This window comes from Herpailurus yagouaroundi, unplaced genomic scaffold (genome assembly GCF_014898765.1).
Source record: "Herpailurus yagouaroundi ecotype Mexico unplaced genomic scaffold, PumYag 221, whole genome shotgun sequence".
NCBI classification, from domain to species: Eukaryota; Metazoa; Chordata; class Mammalia; order Carnivora; family Felidae; genus Herpailurus; species Herpailurus yagouaroundi.
In genome coordinates this window covers 15534883-15550026 of record NW_024412452.1, presented here as the reverse complement: position 1 = coordinate 15550026, position 15144 = coordinate 15534883, and the positions used below count along the sequence as shown (strand labels likewise).

Here is a 15144-nt window from a genome sequence, read left to right as displayed (position 1 = left end):
AATAGACCTGACCCTTTTACTTACAGGAGTAAACCCTGGTTCCATACTGGTATCAGGTGAGCTTATTAAGAGATTCATGAGTGCACAGGGAGCAATGCAATTTGGTTGTTGTTTCACCAGGTTCCAGCTGGGTGCTTTTAGCCTCAGACCTTACGTAGGCAAAGATACAGGGAAGGGAGAGTTACAATGTGCAGCAAGGTGCTCTTCTGAATGCAGGGCCTTCAGTTGGTAGTTTGGGCTAATTTTAAATGACCTTTTGAGATACGTTTCCATGTATTTCACTCTATTCTGGAAAATTGATTTTGGTAATTGAAGTAATCAATTTGTGTATCTATAGAGCATTGACTGCTTTGTACCACCGCCACAAAGCAGGCTGGCCAAGGTTCCATGATGCAAATTGATGTTTTTATATCGAGTTCCAAAGGGGCTGGCTGCAGCCACCCTATTTGTCCTGCTCAGGAGAAGTAGTTTCTCCCCACAATCATGGGACCAATGCCCACTGCATTAGTTTAAACCTTCCTAAACCACAGTATTTCCTGAATCACATAAAGGTTGGTAAACGATTTTCTTTTTGCAAAGGACGTGAGGTCCTGAAACTTTTTGTATATCTAGCCTTTCTTCCTCACCCTTCTCCTGTCCCCCGCCCCTTTTACCTTTCCAGTCTCCATGCACCTCACCCTCTTTAACTCCACTTTCCTGACCTTTTACTAGTTCCCTTTCTCTACTACCTAGCATCAGTCAACGTCGATATGCCACACTCAGGCCCTCTTCTGTCAAAACGAAGAGAATCTACAATTGTCATTTTTTTCTTCTGTGCTGCTCACTCTATCTCGCTGCACCTTTGCTAGAATTCTACAGCTAATTCCAACTCTTCCATACCATCAAGTGATTTTCCCAATTGACGCTCCCCTTTCATTTGAGTTTTTTCATAAACAGGGTAGAGGAAGGCAGAACTTCTCTGCATCTGAGTCTGAATGCTGGGTTTGATTTTACATGTAACTGACAAAAACGTCGCCTGCAAAGCGATGACTGGAAGACATCAGAATACTTGTTTCGGCAGGTGACACCAGGACAACTTCCTTTTGGGTGTCAAAAGTGTGTTTTAGCTACCTTTTCTTTTTCAGGCAGACTCAACTGTCCTTCCACAACAGAAGCAGGACATGTCATCTCCCAAATGAAAGAAATTCATGCCCATGATGAGTAACATTCCAATTAAAATTCATCACTAACAGCAGGCTTTTTATCTTTCCTGGACAACGTGAATCATTTTTGGTGCTGGGAAATGTGCTTCATAAACCTCCATTGTCGTAGAATGTCTACTTCCACGAGAACTTGTTTTATATTAGTAAATAAAACATCATCTGACATTTTTGTCACTTCTTATGTCTGGGTGCTGACGAAAATAATGGGAATGCTCAGAGGTTATGGGACATTGTTTATCAAGGAATGTAGGTGACGCCACAAAGTATAAGTAACGCTATACAGCTGGATGATTGATCCCTGCTGCATATTTTAAAGCTCCTTTCATTGCTTATCGAAACCTTTTAGGTAATGCACTCCTCTCAGATATCATTTTATGTTTGAAAAGCTTTATAATTCATAATGAAAAGTTGCTTAGTTACCCCAAGTGAATCCATAGCTTCAATTATTCTCTGTGCAAATGGTTGGACTCCATTTTGACCAATGTTTATGGTGTTTGGCAATTTTTCAGTAGCTACTTTGCTCTGATATGATTAATTTCTTGCATAATACTCTGCTTTGCATGTGTGGAGCTGAAATAATCTTAGTAGGCAGAAAGGAAATGAAAGACCTTGTGTGTTTCAGTTTGGGAAACATTTGAAACATAACATCATAATGTTAAGAGTGCCAAAAACAATACCAGTTAGGCTGGATAAAGACAGCCACAAGAGACACAAATGTACTGATGAGACCCAGCCCTGGGACAGACAGCCCTTGCCTCGTTCTGTGGCCAGCTTTATCTGCCTCGAGACACTGAGGAAGGGGAGAAGACAGAGCCCCAGAATTTACCAAACTGGCTTCAACTGCCAGAAAAAATACTGGCATCTTCTCATTAGTATCATTTCCTAAAGTTATCGTGGGCCTCTTTCTTTGACAAAATCACATAAAACACATCCTGCTACTCATTAAGTGGCTACACGTGAGGCTGCTGCCCCTTGTGCAGAAAGGTGGGGGACACGCATAACTGTTGAATAAATGAATGAGTTCATTCATTCAGGAGCATTATGTGTGGTGACTACCTGACCTTCTGGCTTTGGGAAAATGTTTACTGTCCCCTGTCTTTAGATGATTTCTGTTGCTCTGACACTCCGGAGTGCCTGCATTTTGCAAGTTTCAAACACTGCCTCTTTTCTTCAACCCCTTTCCGATCAATGGTGTAAGTTGTGAAATGATGCCTACAATAGAAAGCCTGGAAGACCGGCAGAAAGAACACTGGTCTTGAAGTCACACCAACCCAGGCTAAAATGTGGTGAATTGCTGGCTTGGAAGCCTCACATGGCCTCAGTCTGCCTCCATGAAAAACAGGAATAATGATATAGTCTCTATTCTAGGCATACTCATTTCTTTTTTAAATTTTTTTTTCAACGTTTTTTTTTTAATTTATTTTTGGGACAGAGAGAGACAGAGCATGAACGGGGGAGGGGCAGAGACAGAGGGAGACACAGAATCCGAAACAGGCTCCAGGCTCTGAGCCATCAGCCCAGAGCCCGACGCGGGGCTCGAACTCACGGACCGCGAGATCGTGACCTGGCTGAAGTCGGACGCTTAACCGACTGCGCCACCCAGGCGCCCCAGCATTTCTTTAATGCTCTAGTGGTACTTCTTGTAGTACATGCCAGGTACTACTCCAAGCATTCAATGCACCAAGGAGGTAGCTTCTATTACTACCCCCATTTTACAGAGGAAGCAGCTGAAGCACGGAAGGGTTGAGCAATCTACCCAGGATCGCAGAGTCAGTACGTGCCAGAGCCAGGATCTGCAGTCTACCTACAGAATCCGTGCTCTCAACCACCATACAAAGCTGCCATCTGTAATGGTAGCTGCCATTACTGTTATTATTAGCATTACTGCTGCCATCATTGCTCTCATTACTGCTACAACCAAAGGCACCTGGAAGACCTGGTATCGGTAGAGGTAAGTGGCCCAGCCTTTCACTTTTATCTCAAAGCCTGTGGACACTGTCCCAACTGAGCAGCCCAAAGCTGATGCCACTGCACAGCATCCTCAGCTCTGTTAAGAAATACGTGTGCATATGGCTCAAGGGCTCAAGGACACTGTAAGTCATCGAATTTTCATTTCAAACACACAGGTATTCTTGATATGCTAACATATTTACTTCAGATTTTCACCATTTGGTATATTCGTAGGGCAGCTTTTATTATGAAATTAATTTACAGAGCAAAGCCATCTTTTTATTAGAAGATAGCTCCTTTAGTAGCCCTTTGTTACACAAACAGCAGTAACAAATTTTCTCTTCTTTTTACAATGGAAATCGGCTGAGCCTCCCTCAAAGAGTATAGCAACTTTTCCCTTGCTGAGAAGTGAGAAAATAACGTCAAATTTCTACCATGATAAAACAAAATAAGACAGAGAGACCCTGGCTTTGTCAGATTTGCTTTCCCCAACAGAAGTCCCTGAAATCAGTGGGAATCGGGGATTCCACAGAACGTGGAAGTAAGTGTATAGCTCTGCCAGATGAACAGGGGATGGGGAGAAAGGCCGAGGCACTCTCAGATCAGAAAGTCTGTTGCTGGACCTAGAAAAACAAAGACTTACACTTCCAATCACAGCTGATTTTGACCTAATTCTTGTGAAACAAAATAAAACCACAAGAACCTATCTTCATTTTTTTTTTAAGTTTATTTATTTGAGAGAAACAGAGAGCACACAAGAGTGTGAGCGGGAATGGGGCAGAGAGAGGGGGGGGGGGGGGAGAGAAAGAATCCCAAGCAGGCTCCACGCCGGCAACACAGAGCCCAACATGGGGCTCAGTCCCACGGATTGTGAGATCATGACCTGAGCTAAAATCAAGAGTTGGATGCAAAACTGACTGAGCCACCCAGGTGCCCCATTTTCTAAACACTGATCAGCAAGAATAATTTACTTCAAATTTCTGTTTGTAACCAAAGTTCATCCCTTACCAAGAGCTAGAAAAATGGGTAAATCAGTTAAAAATGGGAAATATTCCCAAAAGGTGTATGTAGAGCTTTCTCTCTCTCTCTCTCTTTTTCCTATTCATGGTATTTATAGATGAAATGTCCATAATATCTATAATCCTTCAAGAGTGGTGGCATGCTTTTATACTCCAACCTGGAAATACGTGGAAGTAAAGGCATCATGCAAACTCTGCGTAGGAGTACACCCTTTCATGGACCTACAATCGAGACCAAATAAAGAGTCTGGCAAATTTCACAAAATTCTTCCAACACAAGGCATACTTATGTTTGAATCCCAATGAAAAGAACTGGAATGTAGTCATATAATCAAAAATTTAATACCTAGTTCTAACAGCACTGAATTACATGAGATGAGTAGGTAGCATTTGGTTACCAGAGAATAAGAAAAATTTTCAGAAAGAAAGGTAGGGACAAGATTACCAAAAGTTGAAATCTTCAAAGAAGTCTCTGCCGTGTATATTTAGGCATCACAGATGACTTTCCACATCTAAAATGCTGGTCACTTCCCCAGTTACAAGAAAATGCTATGTGTACATCTTAATAATTCAGTTCACTAGAGTTTTTCTGTTTCTCCTTCCTCTACTTCTAAAACAAGATATTTTTAAAAGCCTAATGTTGTAAGCATGGGAAAAGAATAAGACATATGTATTGATAATCTGAGATAGATGATATTGTTTTAAAAAACTGGTATGTCAAAAGCATATGCTGTGCCTCATGGCCAAGATGGAAATGTCAGGGGTTTAATTGGCAGCTGTGAATAGCAGCACCTGCAAACAGCTCAGGGCTTGTTCCTGTGGTCTGGCAACATTCTTACTTTATGCTTTAAATAAAGGCTTACTCTCTGGGACAGAAGTAACTGACAATGGATGATTGATGATTGCCCATCACCCAATGGCTGACATCTACCGTTCACCAGGTCCGTTTACGAGTGCACATCCAGATTTCATTAACAGGGGCACGACATCCAGGGGCTGGCCTGCTACAGATGGCTACTCAGTAACCTAGTTCAGAATGCCTACAATAGTCTGACTTCTTTTTAACCTGGGAAAATAGAGCACTGGGGATTCAGAATTCTTTAGGAAAATAATTTTTTTTTTTTTGGAAGATAATTTTCAAAATTCCTTTTTTCCTGCTTGTTATGTTGCTTTTTGTGAGAGTTTGGTTTCATGTTCAGTATCAGGTTGCCTTTTACATTTCTCTGATTTTTATTGCAAATGGGCTTTGCATTTGAAAGATTTGATATGAGGAAGAGGCGTATTAAAGGAGTTTACTTCTGCTTATTAATTCATAACACTCTCATGTCCAGGGGGCTATTTAAGCTTTGAGTACAATAATGTTTACTATTTTAATTAGGAGGAGCAAAGACAGTGCAAAGAAATAAATCCATAGTGCAAACAAATGGCTAGCATTCTTTTCCACACCTGGACATCCATCAGTCCACAGCAGGCCTCTAGGCATAGCCAAAAACACACAAGCAATGTTGGAAAGAGCACTGGTATAGCAAACCTTTCAAAATATAGTGCTAAATTAAAGCTACCTTGCAACTGTTCAATAAAACCCAGAGTATCTCCAGGCTGGTATGTTCTAGGATGAGGCTAACATTTAGCTTTAATTTTTTTCTGCGTTTCTTCTCCCTAAGTCCGCCTCTCCCCAGCTACAAACCTGCACTACACATCTGCCTTGACTAATTGTTTTTCTCCAACTAAGTTGTGAACTTTTCTGAGGCACTTTTAAATCTTTTCAGCTTTTAGTGACTGGGCCATGGGTTATTTCATGATCTACCTTTTGGACACTGACAGTTCCCACATGCAGTTTTAGGAAAGTGATGAGTCATTTTAATTAATGGTAAGTAACTGGGTCTTCCCCTAGAACTGTGCTCAGGGACTAGTATCTGTTCAGCGACAAATGAATACATTTCTACAAAGAGCTGTATTATAGGCTTTTCATTAGCCAAACTTGAATAAAACAGACAATTTGTTTGTAGCCCTTTCTGAATCTCACCATGTTCTCCTGAGGGAAGTAGGGCAGGCATCAGCATGGTCATTTCACAGCCGGAGAACTGACTGAGAGAAACGAGGCAACTGGTCCCACACTGCACACTTTAGTTATAGCACAGGAGCCTGTCTGAGTATCTGTAACACACACTTTGCACTCACTGGGCCATTTGGCTAGTAAGGGTCATGGGCTGTATGCCACATGTCACCTGCTTATTGTGGTCCTTGACTAACATGAAACCACAGCCAGATAATGGCTGTTCTATTAAATGTCCTAATTCAACCAAACCCATTTTGTGAGTACCAGTGGACAAGGATAGAGTCCCAAGCATGTGCAAAAGGCTACAGTGGTTGCCAGTCAGTACACAGTACATTATTGCAAAATAAGGGAGGTTTGCCTTGCCTGTGAAATTGCTACTTTTGAATATGCATCCATCTAGTTGGCTTTCCAAATTACTTTTTTTTTTTTTTGCTATAAAATCTGCTGTCTCTCTTTTTGTTTAATTGCATTCAGTTTTACAGTCTCTCCCAGGAAGAGCAGCTAATTATAATATATTTCAACAGAGAGAGAGAGAGGCAGGTGTTAGCTAAGATAGAAGTCCTAGTTTTAGCCTTGACAGTTCATGCAGTTTAGCTGGATCTTGGTGTAAAGTCAGCAGACCAGGCAAGTGCAATTTCATTGTTTTAGGTTTTCCTGGGTTGGTAGGGGATCACAGGACTACAGATTTAAACTCTGAGGTTATGAAATGACAAAAATGATTGATAATAATGACTGATGGGGTTGAGTTTTGGTCTTGTACACAAGAAAACCTGCTTCATCTGTAAATCCAAGTGAACCAGACATGGAAAGTGGCTAAGACCACTTGGACAAGCTGTCAAACATCTTGGGGTTGAAGTGTCTATACATTTGCTAGCTATGTAATCTTGGGCAAGTCATTTAACCTCTCTGCTTTTGTTTCTTTATCTGAAAATTGGGGTAATAACAATTTCAACCTGTAGGTTGTTGGGAGGAATAAATGATGTAACCATGTAAAATACAACACTGTGCCCAGGGCACAGCTAGATACACTCATTATTTTCAGAGAATAATTGCACTGCAAAAGGCTAAGATCCCTGGGACAAGAGCAGACAGACAAAGGGCAGAAATTAGAAAAATATCCAGTAGAAAATTCTCCCCTAACAAATGCTAGCATTTCAGAATATATCCGAAACAAATGCTTGCTTTTGAGATAAGTGGGTTCCTCCTATATTAAGATCATTTTAGTTTCCATGAACATGGCATTGACAGTCAAAATATACAATAATTTGTTAAAATAATCTTCAAATTATTCTGATGTATTTGTGTACATCTCTATATGTGTATGTGTATCTTTCTTGTAGGTTTGGAGTTAGTAGGGGGCCATATTACATAGGCCACATAACCGAACGATTTACTGAATTTCCCCTATTCTAACTGGTTGTTTTGGCCAGGGCCAGCTCTGGCTCAACTCTGTTGACTGTAATTTCTGGGCTGTTCTCATAGGGCCTCCTAGGGAGTTACCAGTTTTTTTTCCAGGCATCTGCTAAGTGCAGTCATGGATTATAGACGTTGCCACTTCCCTATCCCCAGAATGCAGAAGATGCAGGCAGAATCCGAATACTAGTTGACAAAATTGCCACTGCTAGTGATGAGTAATTGAAAACAATTTTAAGACTACCCTTAATACCTGCATCTGTGCATACCACCCTTCCTTAAATGCTGCATTGGGCTTCTTTGCTAAGGATCAAAAGTCATCATGGCTCATTCCCTTCTCTGACTCTCCAAATTCAACCTACCAACCCCCCTTTTTAATAGTTGTCATTTCTATTTTCTCCTGTCTCTACTTTTCTAGTTAAGCCCTACATCCTCTTTTGTTTGGACTATATAATGGCCTCCCAAATAGCCTTACTCATCCATGTTTCTCTCCCTTCAAATTCATAATCCAGTCTCCAAAGTACCACTGGAGATATCTTTCTTAAAGCCTAAACCTCAGCCATGGTTCATTAGTGCCACAGACTAGAAGCCAACTTTCTTAGTACTGCGTAAAAGACTCTCCGTGATTTAGGCCCTGAAAGCATGGTCAGCCTCACCCCCAGTGCCTTCCCACTCATGTTCTGTAACAATGAACTGCTTGCAATGGTCTCTCTCTCAATCTCTCTTTCACTGGTTTCACTCTTCCATGTTCTTCTAAATATTATTCCTGGTATATAAGCCATCTTCCTCCTGTGTCCTTAGCACACTACTATTTACATTTTATTTTATTTTTATTATTTAAAAAAAATGCAATTTATTGTCAAGTTAGCTGACACACAGTGTATACAGTGTGCTCTTGGCTTCGGGCGTAGATTCCCATGATTCATCACTTACATACAACACCCAGCGCTCATCCCAACAAGTGCCCTCCTCAATACCCACCACCCATTTTTCCCTCCTCTCCGCCCCCTCCATCAATCCTCAGTTTGTTCTCTTATGGTTTGTCTCCCTCTCTGTTTGTAACTACGTTTTCCCTTCCCTTCCCCCATAGTCTTCTGCTAAGTTTCTCAAATTCCACATATGAGAGAAAACATATATGTCTTTCTCTGACTTATTTCACTTAGCATAATACCCTTCAGTTCCATCCACATTGTTGCAAATGGCAAGATTTCATTTTTTTCCATTGCCAAGTAGTATTCCATTGTGTGTATGTATATGTATGTATGTATGTATGTACACATACATATATACTCCACATCTTCTTTATCCATTCATTAGTCACAACTGTTATCATCAAGGCAGGACACATACACCAAAGGAATAGAATAGAGAACCCAGAATTGGACCCATAAATGTATGGCCAACTAATCTTTGACAAAGCAGGAAAGAGTATCCAGTGGAAAAAAGAGTCTCTTTAGCAAATGGTGCTGAGAGAACTAGATAGCAACATGCAGAAGAATGAAACTAGACCCCTTTCTTACACCATACACAAAAATAAACTCAAAATGGATGAAAGACCTAAATGTGAGACAGGAAACCATCAAAATCCTAGAGGAACCACCTCTTTGACCTCAGCTGCAGCAACTTCTTACTCAACACATCTCCAAAGGCAAGGGAAATAAAAGCAAAAATGAACTACTGGGAGCTTATCAAGGTAAAAAGCTTTTGTACAGCAAAGGAAACAATCAACTATTTACATTTTATGATCCTGCTTAGGTTTACCTTTTCATTGACTTCTCCAGAAAAAAAAAAAAATCAGTTACTCCCTTCTCTAGGCTATTTTTGTATAGACACAAATGAGATTTTATATGTATTACACTGTAAGATATTTCTTTGTTCTCTATTTCCCCTACTAGACAGTACATCTTTGAAAGTGGGGTCATTTCATTCATCTTTGAGTCTCTATTCATTGTCAGGGCCTTTAGGTACAAGATGTGTTGTAAACAGAGTTCACATGGTTTTATATTTACTCAAGGATTCATCTAAACAACTGTATGTGATAAATAAAATTGTATGAAAATAAAATCCAGCTTGGGCAAATGAAGTACCTATTAAGATTCATGCCTTGGATGGAATTCTTCCTGGATGCCTTTGACAACACAACCCAAGCAATACTTGCTTACCATCCCCCCAAATTCTGTAACTCATCAAGTTTTAATTAAATACCTGGAATCTTGGTCAATTAATTGGTGTTCATATTTTCAAATTTTGAAAAATAATGTTGACAATGACAAAGAAATATAAGCTTGGAGATTTTCAGTCTTACGTGGCTCAGTCCCAAAGGCTGGTCCTTGTCCTTTAGCAACATTGGGTATTGTGTGCATTGTGCAAAAGTGACTTTTCCTCTTAGGGAGAGCATTCAAAACAATAAGGAGACAATATCTAAAATAATTAAGGAACAAACTTTGAGGACAGGAGAACAAATGTCATTGCCTCTTGGGAGGGGTGTTGTTCTTACTGCTGACCTGTGCCCTTCCCGCCCAACTCCCTTGAGGCTTTTAGAGCAGAAAAATCCCTCACAATTTTCATTAAGAACCATTATATCAAAGGGACTATCATTCAGCCTACAAGAGACTGTTCTGAGGTGGAATGTTTTTCAACTTAGAGCAAATGTTCCTTCAGTCATTTTCTTTTTTTTAAGGGAGAGTTATTTTGAATGCATGTAAAATGCAAATAGAATGACTATAGATATTTACAGAGCTCACACCTACTAAGTCCAAAGGAGCTTTGATTTAAAAACTGAAAATTGGCAAGCGGTCGATCAACACTGGCCTCCAATTGCTTTTAGTGTCTTGACAAAATAAAAATGCTATTTTAATGCAGAGATGGTTCACTATGAAAAGTGGCTATGGAACATGCACAATAACTATAAAGATGTTTTCCTCTGAATACATAATCCACATGATCAGCTACGTACACACTTTGGTACTGCATGCCTATGACTGACATGAGGCATTTTAATTTTAAAAATGTTTTCCAAAGTGCCTAAACACATGTTTATGCATTATAGTTACTGCATGGTATTAGGTGGAAAACACACAAACTTTAAAAAAAAAAATGTTACTCTGTGCATGGCCATACAATGGAATATAATGGAAACCAGGAAAAGAGAAGACTGTGTCATTTCACAGGCAAGGCCAAAAAAAGGGGGGAAAACACCCACCCAAAAACCTTTGACAATTCAGTCATGCTAAAACTAGGAGACAATACTGACATAAGAAAACACGCTCGACATTAAGGCAGCAGAGCCCTTCTTAATCACAGCAGGTCTAGACAGCTCCCACAGCTGTGTCTGCTCTCTCAGAGAGTGATGTGTGGCCCTAGCTGGAGGGTGGCGTGAGCTCAGAAGGGAATGTCAGCACAGGGTCTTAATTAATTTCCTTCTGCCGGGGTGTGTATGCCACAGTGCGGTTTTGCATTTGCTGGGAGGCAGCTTACTGGGAGGGCCTTAGGTGCACAACACCTCAACTCACCAAACCGCAGGGCAGAGCTCTCACCCCAGTGAGAGCACACACAGTCCCTTCCTGGCAGAGCCATCCAAGGTTCTGCCTCCCCTTTGGGCCAGATTTCAGCCTCATGACTGGCATCCCTTCCTGGCCCAGCTTCCCCAGCTTGTTTCAAGTGGTGTGCTTGGCCAGGACTGCTTCTGTGGTGTGCTTCGATGCAACCCAAGACGGGGGTCTGAAGCTGGAAGGCTAGAGACCATGTTCTCTGTTTCTGCTGCCTTTATGTGTTTTTTTAGCTGTCGGGAACAAATAAAGTATCAGCCGTTCTCCCCATGCCCCACGAGAAGGGAGGCAACAGACCCAATGGCTCTAAATGCAGACATCAAAAATGCCTAAAAAGAACACTGGTAGCAAGATGAATAGAACACGATCCATCAAGTACGGTGCAGCTCTTTACCCACAGGGACTGTACCCTAATTATTTATGGTAAATAATGGAGCCACATCTCGTCTAGTCTCTTTTCCAAAGACAATAACGTCTTTTTCTTCTGAATTCCTGTGACCTTGATTATCTGTCTATACCAATGGTTCCTAATTCAATTGACAGGAGCCTGGCATTGCGATGGCTTGTGTGTGTGTGTGTGTGTGTGTGTGTGTGTGTGTGGCAAGATCTAGTTATTAGCCTGTTGTCAAGCAAATGAAATGTTATTAGCCAAATGGGAGCTTACCTTGCTGAAAGCTTGGATTATCAATGGCAGTGCCAGCGCCTCTGAGAAGCAGCTGTGAAAATCAGAATGAGGTGGTAAAGTTAAAAATGACCCTGGCTAATAAATTTGTTTAGGGCAGGAATACTGTTTACTATAACCTCATTGAGGACAGGAGCATTTGGTCAGAAACAATACTTTACTACACCTCCACTGAGCATCTAAGCAAAATTGTCTTCTAGTTGGTTGACAAAATGGAATTATTAAAAAAAAAAAAGCCTCCTATCCTTTCAAGTGCAGCCTTCTGGCCTGGGAGTCTGGAAAGCGGGGCTCTTGTTCCAACTCTGAGTGGCTAAAGAATTTCCAAACCTTGACATTTTTTTCCTGGAGCTACCACAGTATCATTTGACTCATTGCCCTGAAAGACTAATGGAAGCAAGTTTTTTGAAATCACGGGGACCACCCTTATAAGCTCTGGTCACTCATCTGTAAAACGATGTCACCAATGTGATAAGATGATTTCTAAGTCTCCTTCTGTTCTCTTCTGTTTATGCCCTGCTATGATTCTGATTATCATTCTCTGGCAAGCTTTCTTGTAGTGTTCTGAGATACCTGAAAGAATATATCTGTATATCCAAGAGCTGAACATTTAAAATTCTCCTCAGACAAATGTTTCTTTCATGTGGTACACCATTTGCAAATGCAATTTGGGGCCAATTTTTTTCTTGTTGTATCTGAAATGGATCATGGGGTTTGTCCCCAAATGTCCATCATACACACAAACTGAAAATTGGCAAGCGGTCAATCAACACTGACGAACCAAGGTCTGGAAGATTTGGAACTGACCTAAACAAATCATCATCATCATCTTTAGTTGTTCTTCATTTCTTTCCCTCTAGATACAATCTAGTAGGCCACGCTGACCTGGGTTAAGAATTTTTCAAATATAAATGGTCTAAATGTTACTTTACTTGGCAAAACAAAGGCAGAGTAAGTAATTTTTCCAAATCTCTCTTCAGACATGCCTTATAAGGAAGGTTTTCTTTCTAGGGGGATTTGGACTCTCATTAATCTATTTCTCCTTTCAACAATAAAATGAAAAATGGAATGAGATTATCAAAATGGATAGTCTGGTGTGGACCTGATAACATGCTTTTGAAAAGTGGTTTACATTTGACATCACTTAAGCTCCCTGGGCCAGCACATCTCAGGTCTGCTATGTGGGGCCTGGACTCCACTCCCTGCTTGGACACAAATATGCTTTATTGGTTTCAAACGCCTCTCAAGCCAGTTGGAAGGATGGATGAATTCCTGGTGCAGTAAATATTAAGTCGTCTGCAGAACTATAAATATCCCCTTACCCTATCTTATTCAGCATTTATACAAAGACATTTTTGTGCAGTATGCTTTTTCCTTAACCTGGATATATACTTATTTTAAATTTTTATTCTTTCCTATTATATATATACATATATATTTTTATACATGGTACAAGAGGTATATGGCATAAGGTGGGCAATTTGGGTATTTAAAATTTTATGTATCTTCCTTTGTGCCCTTCGGCATACATAACGATAGAGTCCACCTGCTTCTTATGTAAGGATTTTAAACAATCTTAGTTAGAGTGGAAAGTCCTGGGTTTCTAGTAATCACAAGAACAATGGCAGTGAAAACATCTAACTTACCACTTAAAAATAATTCTTTCAAAGCAGTAATTCAGAATATACAGAGTGGCTTAAAGAAAAACAACAAGCTGACAACAACCTACCTTGTAATACTGCTTCGCTGGTTGTGGCTGGGTTTCTAATCAGATGTGTGATGAGCAGAAGTGACTAAACCCACACACTACGGGAGAGGTGGCCAAGGTACAGATGTTGTCTCTGTCTCACTCAATTGATTAAAAATTTCTTGATACCTCTAACACTCTTCGCCCCACTCCCTCAGAATCATGCTTGTCGAGTAAATCATGAGATAAACTACCCTCTCCTAATGTCCTTTAATATGAGTGGAACCCAGGAGTGCTCAATCCATAAGCCACCGAGAGAGGGTCCATACTAAGCTAAGAGCTTAGCCCTTATTAAGACTAAAAGCTGGTGGCAGCTGGCCCTATTTCTCACATAATAACGTGCAAAGGAAAAAACAAAACAAACAAAAACCAGGAAGGTGGCTACAATGCAGATTCCTGGGATCCATGCCCAGAGACGCTGATTCAGTGAATCCTGGGTAAGGCCCAGTGTGCCGTACCTTTAAAAACGGGGCTCTGGAATGATCCTGTTAACAATATCTGTGGCCTGAACTTTGAGAAGCATGGACAAGGAAGGTCTGGCCACGGTTCCTGGGGTGGAAAGACTTTGCCGTGGACCTGTGCATTGCACCTGAGGTCCGGGAACTCAACTCCTCCTACCTCCCATAACGTCCCAAGACACAAAAACATCTGAACGCGTTTGCCTTGCTGCACCCAAAAGTTCTACGGTGTGAGAGAAGTGACTTGTTTGAACTCCTGAGGAGGAAAGGGCAGAATCCAGGCCTCTGTGCAAAGCAGACATCTCGCCGTGGCAGGAGGTCTTTTTTCACCGCATCAGGCGGCTGAAACGCACGGGCTAAATTAATGAGCGGGGCGAAAGGAGACGGTGGGTGTCAACCCCAGCGTCCCTTCTGGCGTGCCTGCTCTCTGTCCTTCAGCCCGAGGCCCACACTAAAGAGCTCCCTGGAAAAGCCCCTCCTGCTGTCTCCTATTTGCTGTCTCCTTCTTCCGCAGAGCTACCCCTAGAGCTGTGACCTTCTATTTATACTCAAAGTCAAACTGGCGTTTAGAGTCCCTAATGAGGCAACATTGCATCAGCCAAGGGGGAAACCAGTACCTGAAGGTAGTCACACCCACTAGGAGCTCAGATGGGACCACTCCATGGTTCCTCCGCTCCGCCTTCCGTGCTACGTCTACGTGCTACGTGCTAGGAACGTGCAACAGCTCCCCCAGCGCCCAACTCCTCCCTGCGGTCAGCAACTGCCTGCGGTCAGGCGAAGCGGAGTCTGAGTGCGAGCTGGGAGTGCGGGATTTATTTATCCATTTGGGAGTTTGGGGACAGGATCCTGGATTTTTTTTTTTTTTTTTCGTGTAAGTGGTAAACATCTTGCTGTATTTCTGCCCAAGCCCTGTTTAATTAAATAAAGTCACCTCAGAAGTGATGTTCCAGGGTGTTAACTGAGAATAAAGGTTTTGAAAATGTTTGAATCTAGCCTGAAAGGAAATTCCGGGACTTCCATTCCAGGGAGACCAGTGGACAAAACTACAGACTAAATTCTCAGCTGTACG

At 41.4% G+C, this 15144-nt stretch overlaps 1 protein-coding gene across 3 annotated transcripts in view; it reads right to left on the bottom strand.

Moving 5' to 3' along the window:
• LOC121019085 (E3 ubiquitin-protein ligase RNF113A-like) overlaps window positions 1-14766 on the bottom strand; it is a 21323-nt gene extending 6557 nt beyond the window's left edge. The window contains exons 1-3 of one of the 3 annotated variants that reach the window (XM_040458228.1): window positions 14693-14754; window positions 13600-13676; window positions 11856-11907 (exon numbers count right to left, since the gene is read on the bottom strand). The gene's annotated coding sequence lies outside the window, so the exon portion shown is untranslated. The other 2 variants (XM_040458226.1, XM_040458227.1) reach the window with 2 other exon arrangements.
• Window positions 14767-15144: the final 378 nt, after the last annotated feature.